At 41.6% G+C, this 10,472-nt stretch overlaps 3 non-coding genes across 3 annotated transcripts; all 3 read left to right on the top strand.

Moving 5' to 3' along the window:
- The first annotated feature begins 8,794 nt into the window (after window positions 1-8,794).
- LOC119313320 lies at window positions 8,795-8,891 on the top strand. The gene has a single exon (XR_005151657.1). It is a non-coding gene; the product is annotated as a small nucleolar RNA R64/Z200 family (small nucleolar RNA).
- An 84-nt stretch (window positions 8,892-8,975) lies between these two features.
- LOC119313286 lies at window positions 8,976-9,060 on the top strand. Its single transcript, XR_005151647.1, has one exon. It is a non-coding gene; the product is annotated as a small nucleolar RNA Z199 (small nucleolar RNA).
- A 174-nt stretch (window positions 9,061-9,234) lies between these two features.
- On the top strand, window positions 9,235-9,313 carry LOC119313287. The gene has a single exon (XR_005151648.1). It is a non-coding gene; the product is annotated as a small nucleolar RNA Z199 (small nucleolar RNA).
- Window positions 9,314-10,472: the final 1,159 nt, after the last annotated feature.

Below are 10,472 nucleotides of genomic sequence, written 5' to 3'. Positions count from 1 at the left end.
GGGCCCGTGCGGGTGGCGGCGAAGGCGGACGCAGGCGCGGGCGACGTGGCGACGTGCAGTTGGAGGCGCGCGGCGAGGTGACGTGGAAGCGTGCCATTGGTCGGCCCGACGTGGCTGGCGGTGGTGGACTCGTCCGGCGCGGAGGCGGACATGTCCGGCGGCGCGAGGGGAGCGGGGTAGGGTTTCATCTGCGCGAAAAATCCGGGAGGGGCACATATATATAGGTAGAGGGAGCTAGGAGTGTCCAAATGAGGAGCGGTTTTCGCCCACACGATCATGATCGAACGACCGAGAGCATGGAGGGGAGTTTGCTGGGTTTTGGGCCACTTTGGAGGGGTGTTGGGATGCAACACAAAGAGAGCTTTTACGGTTACCCGGTTAACCGTTGGAGTATCAAACGGACTCTAAATGGCACGAAACTTGACAGGCGGTCTACCGGTGCTATACCAAGGCCGCTTGACAAACCTCGGGCCATTCCGAGAAAGTTTAATACCCGCTCACAACAGGAGACAAAAGGAGGACGCCGGAGAACATAGGAGTGCCGGATTGCAAATGGACAACGGAGAAAAGGCTCGGATGCCTGAGACGAACACGCATGCAAAATGAGATGCACATGATGACATGATAAAATGCAACACGCAAGCAAATGACATGGCAACAACGCCGAATAACTAGCAGACACCTGGCGCAACGAATCCGGGGCGTTACATGGTATCAGAGCCAGGTCTATGTGTAGATGATATGCACGAGTAGAACACAAGGAGTTGTGGGCAGTGATCGTCGTACTTCTTACCACCAATGTCTTATTTTTTGATTCGGCGGTATTGTTGGATGAAGCGGCCTGGACCAACCTTGCACAAAGGTGTCTAGCGGGTGTCTATTTCTCCTACTTTAGTTGAATCGAATTTGACTGCGGCTGGTCCTTGTTGAAGGTTAAAACATCAAACTTGATAAATCACCATTGTGGTTCTTGTGCTAGGTAAGAACGGTTCTTGCTAGAAGTCCATAGCAGCCATGTAAAACTTGCAACAACAAAGTAGAGGACGTCTAACTTGTTTTTGCAGGGCATGTTGTGATGTGATATGGTCAAGACATGATGTGATATACGTTATTGTATGAGATTATCATGTTTTGTAAAAGTTGTCGACAACCGGGAGGAGCCTTATGGTTGTCTCTTTATTGTGTGAAATGCAAACGCCATGTAATTGCTTTACTTTATCACTATGCGTTCACTACAAGAAATATGTCAACTAGTGACCTTCTGTCAGTGACCCTGGAAGAATTGGTCATACATCTATGACCATTTGAGACCAATTGGTCAAAAGTTATTCGGGGGGCTCCAAACCCTAAACCATTGCGACCATTTTGGTCAGAAAGGTCATAATTTCCTTACACGAAATGGTCATAAAGCAAACAGCGCTGGTCCGCTGCCTTATCTCTAGTTGTTAACAACCAATGTAGATGGTCATAGCCTTGTAAATTGTGGTGAGTTGTGATGACTAGGCGCCATATCATCAGTTTTACCTATGTGTCATGTCCATGTGTCAATTTTTGCCCTATGTTGTGAAGCAACCTATATTTCTGTTATTCCAAAAATTTCCAAAAAATTCTCATAAATTTTTGGATCATATCTTCACCAAATATGTCAAAAACCTTCCTTGCCTAGTTCAGAAATAATTCAACAATATTCATTTTCCTATTCTGTCCAGAGCAGCACTTTGTGCAGGAAGTGTTATTTATATATTCTTGATTTCCCTAAAAATTTGTGAAGACATTCTTCTTAGTATATGATCATCCTTAGCCAAAACTCACACCCATTGGCCATGTGCATTTCCCGCACCGCTAATCAAACACTTGGCTGCTAATTCATGTTTGAGCATAGTTCGGTCTCCTCATGAGAATCTTATGTTATAATTTTCTTCCTAGCACCTACCTGCGGAGTGCCCAACCCACTAGACATTCCTAGTCCACCCAGAACGCATGGCAACACCACGATCACGCGGTGACCACGCAACAGGCATGCGAGCTTACGCGCTCTATAGTTGGGGCCCTCGGCCACCGTCCAAACCTCGATGTATCGCCACCAAACCATGTATTTCTGATTAAATAGGTACTTATGTACCTAGAAATGATTTTTGTAAAAAATAAAGAGAAAACTATGTGGCAATTGCAGTTCAAATTTGACCCGCTTCCAACTAAATCGGCGGGAATTTGTATTTTTCACCAGAGGTGGATCAAAACTTTTGACACCCAACCATTTTGTCAATTGTGCATTATATATGGCCTAGTATTTTATAAAATTAATTAGGTCCAATTTTACAACAAATATATGGTAGGTCCTTCACAAAAAACTCATTTTGGGCACTCAAAAAATGGAAAATGAATTTTTCGTCCAAAGAAAATGAAAACTTCCTTAGGCAACATTGTTTGTCATTCCAAGATGCACCCTTATGCACGATATGAGGTCATTTGTACAAACTATGCCATGAGTGTGGCCATAAGATTGATCATTTGGCTTGAAAGCCATGAATCTTCACACATGATAGCTCATTTCTGAGAACACTTTTTAAAAATAATTACCGTATTACAAGTTTATTATTTTTTCTGAAAACTTTGTCACATATAATGACACAATGCGAAGGTTTTCCAATTTTTTGATTTTTTTTGAATTTTTTATGCCCATTTCAAAATGCGGTCAAAACGGCGGGAATGACCGTTCCTAGCTAGTGGCTGAATCTTGTAATTTTGTTGGTGTTTCTCTGATTAAATAGATACTTATGTACCTAGAAATGATTTTTGGAAAAAATAAAGACCAAACTACGAGGGAGCTGCAGTTCAAATTTGACTCGCTTCCAACTAAATCGGCGAGAATTTGTCTTTTTCATGAGAGGTGGATCGAAACTTTTGACACCCAACCATTTTGTAAATTGTGCATTATATATGGCCTAGTATTTTATAAAATTGATTTGGTACAATTTTGCAACAAGTATATGGTAGGTCCTTCACAAAAAAACTCATTTTGGGCACTCGAAAAAATGGAAAATGAATTTTTCGTCCAAAGAAAATGAAAACTTCCTTAGGCAACATTGTTTGTCATTCCAAGACGCACCCTTGTGCATGATATGTGATCATTTTAACATACTATGCCATGAATGTGGCCATAAGATTGATCATTTGGCTTGAAAGCCATGAATCTTCACACATGATAGCTTAGTTCTGAGAACACTTTTTAAAAATAATTACCGTATTACATGTTCATTATTTTTTCTGGAAACTTGGTCACATATAATGACATAATGCAGAGGTTTTCCAATTTTTAATTTTTTTTTGAATTTTTTATGCCCGTTTCAAAATGCGGTCAAAACGACGGGAATGACCGTTCCTAGCTAGTGGTTGAACAATGTAAATTTTTTGGTGTTCCTCTGATTAAATATATACTTATGTACCTAGAAATGATTTTTGGAAAAAAATAAAGAGCAAACTACAAGGGAGCTGCAGTTCAAATTTGACCCGCTTCCAACTAAATCGGCGGGAATTTATCTTTTTCACGAGAGGTGGATCAAAACTTTTAACACCCAATCATTTTGTCAATTGTGCATTATATATGGCCTAGTATTTTATAAAATTAATTTGGTACAATTTTGCAACAAATATATGGTAGATCCTTCACAAAAAAACTCATTTTGGGCACTCGAAAAAATGGAAAATGAATTTTTCGTCCAAAAAAATGAAAACTTCCTTAGGCAACATTGTTTTTCATTCCAAGATGCACCCTTGTGCATGATATGTGGTCATTTGAACAAACTATGCCATGAATGTGGCCATAAGATTGATCATTTGGCTTGAAAGCCATGAATCTTCACACATGATAGCTCAGTTCTGAGAACACTTTTTAAAAATAATTACCGTATTACATGTTTATTATTTTTTCTGGAAACTTGGTCACATATAATGACACAATGCAGAGGTTTTCCAATTTTTTGATTTTTTTTTGAATTTTTTATGCCCGTTTCAGATGCGGTCAAAACGACGGGAATGACCGTTCCTAGCTAGTGGTTGACTCTTGTATTTTTTTGGTGTTCCTCTGATTAAATAGATACTTATGTACCTAGAAATGATTTTTGGAAAAAATAAAGAGCAAACTACAAGGGAGTTGCAGTTCAAATTTGACCCGCTTCCAACTGAATCGGCGGGAATTTATCTTTTTCACGAGAGGTGGATCAAAACTTTTGACACCCAATAATTTTGTCAATTGTGCATTATATATGGCCTATTATTTTATAAAATTGATTTGGTACAATTTTGCAACAAATATATTATAGCTCCTTCACAAAAAAAACTCATTTTGGGCACTCGAAAAAATGGAAAATGAATTTTTCGTCCAAAGAAAATGAAAACTTTCTTAGGCAACATTGTTTGTCATTCCAAGATGCACCCTTGTGCACGATATGAGGTCATTTGAACAAACTATGCCATGAATGCGGCCATAAAATTGATCATTTGGCTTGAAAGCCATGAATCTTCACACATGATAGCTCATTTCTGAGAACACTTTTTAAAAATAATTACCGTATTACAAGTTTATTATTTTTTTCTAGAAACTTGGTCACATATAATGACACAATGCGGAGGTTTTCCAATTTTTTGATTTTGTTTTGAATTTTTATGCCCGTTTCAAAATGCGGTCAAAACGACGGGAATGGCCGTTCCTAGCTAGTGGTTGAATCTTGTAATTTTTTCGGTGTTTCTCTGATTAAATAGATACTTATGTACCTAGAAATGATTTTTGGAAAAAATAAAGAGCAAACTACGAGGGAGTTGCAGTTCAAATTTCACCCGCTTCCAACTGAATCGGCGGGAATTTGTCTTTTTCACGAGAGGTGGATCGAAACTTTTGACACCCAACCATTTTGTCAATTGTGCATTATATATGGACTAGTATTTTACAAAAATGATTTGATCCACTTTTGCAACAAATATACGGCAGGTCCTTCACAAAAAAACTTATTTTGGGCCCTCGAAAAATGAAAAATGTTTTTTTGCCAAAAAACTCATTTCTCACTACTTCTTTTTGAAGATATTTATCTTTTTTCATGTTTGTTATTTTTTCTGAAAACTCTTTCACATTTTGGTTACACAATGAGAAGGTTTTCTATTTTCTTTTTGAATTTCTCAGGTCATAAAATAGCTGACATGGTTTTAACACATTATTTTTAGGCAACTATGACCAATTTAGATGGTCATAGCATCATACTGCATTCTGATTGGTCCGTAGACGTTTCACGCGGATCGTGCATCATACGTCGGCAGATGCTCATGGATCCAATGGCTCTCCTCAACCCTCCCACACCAACCCCCAAACCCTAGCTGGTCATTTTTCATCCCCCCCGCCTCCTTTCTTTCCCACATCCATCCATCTCCTCGCTGTCTCGCCCGACGGAGAGAGAGAGCTGCCTCCTCCCTTCCAGATCGCCGCTGGCACCTCCCTCCGGCGGAGCTGGCCGCCGTCCATGGCCTCCGGCATGCCCTACTCCTCTCACCCCTCCCCTTCCCCCAAACAACCAAACCGCACATCCATGACCACATCGCTGCTCGATCTCGTCGGGAACGAGGCCACCTGCAACCACCGGCCTCCATCGGTCCAACCATTCATCCATGCCCGCAGCAGCACTCCCGCCGCCGTGCTCCTTCCCCAGCAGTGCACCCCGACGCCTCCTCGTCCCCACACAGCCAGCGAGGCACCGGCCTCCTCTGCTTTGCGCCTCCCGAGCAGCGACCAGGAGCCCGAGCTCCATCTTCTACGCCCGCGTCCGAGCGAGAGGAGCTTGCTGCTCGAGCATGCACAAGACCCATGGTGCCTCCCGAGCTCCTCCCGTGCGTGCCTCCACTCGTTCTCGTCGCCCTCCGTCTTCATCGCAGGACCACAGGACCAACAGCTCCACCGCGCGTGCCCGCCGGCGGCAAGAGTCCCAGGCCAGTGAGCCAAGCCTCTCCCTTGCCTTCTCGTTTTCCCGTGCTTCCTTTCTTCTCTTCCATCGCTAACCTCCCGCTCTCTCTGTCCTTTTCTCGTTATGACAGCCAACGCCATGGACGGAGTCTGTCCAAGATCTCGCCGCTCGGACCCGCTTCCTCTGGCCACCAAAGGCTCTAACCAGCCTCGTCGCGTGGACCTCCTCCCCCACTTGGCAGATCCGGCCTCTCCTGCCTGTTGACCATGCCGCCGGAGCCCTGCCCCTGCATCGCTCCTCACTGGTTCTTGCTTTGATGCTCACCTCTGTTACATTTTTCACTCGCTCTACTTGTTTTGATGTGGAGATGTGAGGAGTTCGTAGTTTCTTTGTGTGCTTGGCCGATGGGGTTGTTTTTGGCTCTGTTTGGTGAGCGGTGGCTGTGGTGAATAGACTCATCAGGCAGTCAAGATGCATGGTTCCTGAAGTCTTTGGTTTATGCTTCTATTTCTGTAGACATTTTCAGTTGCTTTTCTGTAGGCATGTGGTAAACTTAAAGCCCACCAATAGAAACATTTGCTAGACTACCAGGCGGGCAGAAATGCTCCGATCATTTTATTTGGGTTTTCGACCCATTTTCATGAACTTCAACACAAAGCATAGTGGTTTCCAAAGCAGAGCATTGTGGTTTCTTTGCTGGTAACTGGAACAGGAACACCATGCTTTGCTGCTGGAGGCTTTGTCCAAGTGATCACAACATGCTTCTTGTGTCACTTGGAAAGTGCACACATCCCATCGTTTTCTTACTTCTGGGTATTATCGAACGACCAAGACGCGAAGACCTGGTAGCACCAGCACCCATCTTCTTTGTGTTCTTTCTATGAAATTACTGCTGAGACTTGCAAGTCGTCCTACACAGGCCCTTTGGGTGTTGGTCTAAGAAGAACATCAAGCAAGACATCGAAACGGACAGAGAGAACTTTGGGTGTTGGTCAAATCTCTCTCGCTCTCTGAAATCTTTCTTTAGTTGGCACACGCACGTAGCATGCATTTTGAACGACCACCGGTTCAGAGTTTCAGAGAAGGAATAGAGCAGCTAAAACAGAGCACGGAGACAGAGTAGGATTTTTGTTCTGAGCGCCTGAACATTTTGGTTCAGAGAACCAATCTCTCTCTTTCTCAGTCATCCTGTTCATCAGTAAAACCGAATGACTGCACATTTATTTATACACGATTCAGGTTCCAACAGAACCGACGCACCGGCTGGTTCAGCTTGCCACGAGAGACACATTCTGTCACTCGTGCAAGTTGGCTTCAGTCGCAACACGCTGCTGCACATCGGCACACCACACACTTGTACCATTCTCACTTTTTCATGGTTGCAACTAACTTACCATGCAACTCTGCTACTGGTTGTGCATGTAACCTCTTCTGGGATTATTTCCCTTCTCCTAGTTTAATTAGATGCACCAAGTACTTGCTAGGATTATGTTAACAAAACAAATGCTTGCTTGAGTTGATATAAAACTCCTTCATTGATGATTCCTATGTTGTAGTAACCCAAAGAAAACCTTTTTGCAGGGGCTTCGTGACCATAGGTGATTAATCACCTTCATGTGGGAGCCCGCCGGGGGGAGCAGTGGCAGATGGATCGGAACACAAGTTGATGATGGTGATGTTGCTCGGAGTTCCGGTGGTTGCCATACTATTCGTGTTGGTTCCCTAGCTAATAATATGATGATCTAATCCCCTAAGCATTCATGCATCCCATATCATCATGGCCGTTGTTTGAGTACCCAGAAAATGATAGATTCTATTTGTTGTGCATATGCCAAGTGTGTATATCTGATTGTAAACATAACTGCAATACTGTATATATGTTGACAGTCTGGTAAAAGCAAACTTGTTGTGCCTGGGTTTGTGGATCTTAAAAAAATCATCTATGCTTTCATTACTCATACAAAACGCCCAACTGTTGTTCTTGTAAATACAAGCGTGCATACCATCGGCACCTTCACCAAAAAGAAAAGGCTCTAGCCACTTCTTATGACAAGAAAAATAGAAGTGCCCCTAAATTTAAACATATTCCTCTTTACTGAAAACTCATTGTTCTTTTCTAAACTATTGCAAAAATCGAGCAGTGGTACTGATTATATAAATTTTATATTGTCTTGGTAGCTTCACTCGTGTCTGCCACTGATTGGTTTCTGCTTAATCCATGTGCAGAGGACATGTACAAGAATCTGAAGAAGAACGATAGCGGGGGGGTAGGAGCCGGAGGCGACCGGCGTGATGACGGCTGTGTACGGCAGCGACCACAAGCTCTCCGGTGAGTCGGCTCCATCTTCTAGCCCTAGCACCCTATTTTCTGCTCCTATATCATGCACTGTTGGTTTAGAACACTAGCAGCAGTAGCCTACCATGTATACGTACTAAACAACAGGATTTCAATCACCTTGTGTACACTAGCAGCTTGCTTACACCGTTGTCACTTTTGCTTGTGGTAGCCATTATGTGGCTGAATCATGTCTGTGTCTACTAATCATCAGTTAATAGCATTTGGCTTCTTTGTGATGGTCTGGGACTATTTTATGGTGATGTGGATATGCTTTCTGATTTAAAGTTACTAATCTGTGGACTGGTGTCATATTATGGTCTAATATTCTTGTATTTGACTCTTTCTCTGGTGCGAGGAAAGATGTGAGTAGATGTCAACGATGCCTACTTGCTTGGCTGCTACATTTATGCATGCGCCGGACAAGCAAGCACACATGCATATATGTACATGTTAGGATAGTAGCAGATATTCCCTCTGTTCCTGCTATATGCCTACTTGCTTAGTTTGCAAAATGCTGTGATGAATCATGAAATCTACAATGTATGTCAGACTTCAGAGATGCCATTTGGCATTGATGAGAAGATATTTCATATTCTGAGCAATAATGTTTGCATTTCATACCGATAGTTGCCAAACTATAAATTGTTATAGCCTTTTTTCCTTCTGTCCATGCATGCTTATATGTTTGAGGGTCAAGTGATGAGGAATAAACCATTAACAATATGATGGAGCTATGCTGCTCTGATTCTTAGTATTTAAGTCTCTGATGATACCTCAACACCCTGATATGTTTGTGGCTTTCTATGTTGTCCACATATTGAAGGAAGTCCTGTTATCTTCACAACAAATATAATTTTTCTTGAACGAGTTTATAAATTGAACTATCTCCACAACAAAGATACTTACCATTTGTAGTTCCAATCTAAAGTGTTGCCTGATTTCATTTGTGGTTCAAGTGCTGATGAGAAACAGCAACAACATGACAGGAGTTACCTTCCTGTGATTCGTAGTTTAAAGTTTGATGATTTCTTATCTTCAAATAACCGTTATCTTTTGAAATGCAATTCTGCTCACGTTCTTGTTTTCTTATGAATTGCTTGATGCAATTTCTAAGTCTGGTGTTCTTGAATAAATTGCAGCAATATGACAGGACCATGTTTTGTACTAGTTTTCTGTTTGATTTCTCTATCCAAAATTTTCCTTTGCCTTCTGTTTTGCAATCTCGTTTCACTTGTCTTCTCTGACTTCTACCATGATCATTTCTGAATGTGTTGTCTTAACTACCAATGATCACTTCTTTTGATCATGATCATGGCTGTTACCTGACCATGAAATTTACTAGCTATTACCGTCAAGGAAACTTGAAGTATTTAATAACCAGAAAGCTTATGGTTTGGTTGGATTAACGATGTAAAGAAAACGAATTTTGTCGCTCGTAGAGAATTGTATTTGTTGTTGACAATCCTGTGTGCATAGAATACCTAGTTGTCTTATGTAACTTAATTTCTTGCATTTTCAACTCTGATTATGAACGACTAAGGTTACTCCCATGAACAATTTTGCTAAACATTTATCACATCTTCTTAGATCTGCTCTACTGCTTACATTAGTCTCACCAGCAGTACAATCTAATGCTGGTAGCCTTTATGTTCACTCTCTTACAGGAGCTCCATGCCTATTCTTTTTGGAGTGTGAAGCCCTGAAGCCAAGCAAGCAGTGAAGCCCTATTCAGCAAAGAGTTTTTGATCTGTCTGACTCTAAATTGTAATATTGTAACAGATTGTAAAAGACTAATGTAGTGTTATTTGATGAATTATATTTGTTCCGTCCTATTTGAAATAGTGATTGCGTATGTTAAAAAGATGTGAAATGGAAACATGACCAGCGGGACCAATTTATGTCCCACTTATGAATATAATCTGAGAAATTTTGAAATTTTTGACATGTGGGACCCATCTGACTAGTGGGACCAGCTCTAAAATAAATGATTGAAAAATAAAAAATCAATTGATGGTAAGAAGGCCACGGCCCAACAATTAAAAAGGCTACAATATTGGGCTTGGCCCATGAACCTAACAAAAATTGATAGAAAAAATACACTAAATTGGCTGAATTAATGGGCTCGGCCCATATAAACACCCAATTGGACCGGGCCGATTTTAATTTTTGACCTTTTCAATTGGTCA

The sequence above is a fragment of the Triticum dicoccoides genome, chromosome 5B (genome assembly GCF_002162155.2).
Source record: "Triticum dicoccoides isolate Atlit2015 ecotype Zavitan chromosome 5B, WEW_v2.0, whole genome shotgun sequence".
Lineage (NCBI taxonomy): Eukaryota > Viridiplantae > Streptophyta > Magnoliopsida > Poales > Poaceae > Triticum > Triticum dicoccoides.
Note: the sequence above shows the minus strand (reverse complement) of the source record. Positions and strands in the feature narration are given on the sequence as shown.